The sequence below is a fragment of the Monopterus albus genome, unplaced genomic scaffold, assembly GCF_001952655.1.
Source record: "Monopterus albus unplaced genomic scaffold, M_albus_1.0 scaffold250.1, whole genome shotgun sequence".
Taxonomy (NCBI): Eukaryota; Metazoa; Chordata; class Actinopteri; order Synbranchiformes; family Synbranchidae; genus Monopterus; species Monopterus albus.
In genome coordinates this window covers 676,264-676,985 of record NW_018128130.1, presented here as the reverse complement: position 1 = coordinate 676,985, position 722 = coordinate 676,264, and positions in this window count along the sequence as shown.

Below are 722 nucleotides of genomic sequence, written 5' to 3'. Positions count from 1 at the left end.
TTCACCGCTGAATCACAAGAATTTCATTTGCTCGGTCCTCTCCATGCAGATATATTTTGAAAGACTGCTGTTAAACTCTGTAGATCTGAAGATTAAGCTCACAAGAGCCAGCGACTCTTTCTGTCTCATGCATGCTGCAGATGCCGCCTACCGCCTGCACGTCCTGGGGGCCTCACTGTTTGTGAAAAAGGTCACAGTCTCACCGGCTGTACGCATAGGTCACTCTTCTGTTCTGATTAAAAGCAACGCTCTGTACCCTCTTTCATGAATCAACCTTAAAACTTTTTCCATCCCTGCAAATTCCACAATATGCACCCAGGAAAACCTATTTCTGGGTACTTTACCCAAGTACGTGGTGCTAGCACTCGTAAACCATGAGGCTTTTACAGGCTGGAGTAATCTAAACCCCTTCAAGTTTATACACGCTGCCCTAGAGTTTTTGGCTTTGTGTCAGGACGGTCGCCAGATTCCAGCAAAGCCTTTCCAACCGCAGTTTGAAAACAACCTTTCCGTCAGGGAATATTATAACCTCGTTACGGCCATGGGGCGTCATCTGAAAGATCTCCCCCTGTGTTTCACCCGGGACGATTTCCAGCAGGGCTACACTCTGTTTGCATTCAACTTAGCCCCACACGAGGAGGGCAGTGTTCTCATTCATTCATTCATTTTCTACCGCTTAATCCCTGAACGGGGTCACGGGGGGGCTGGTGCCGATCCCCGCC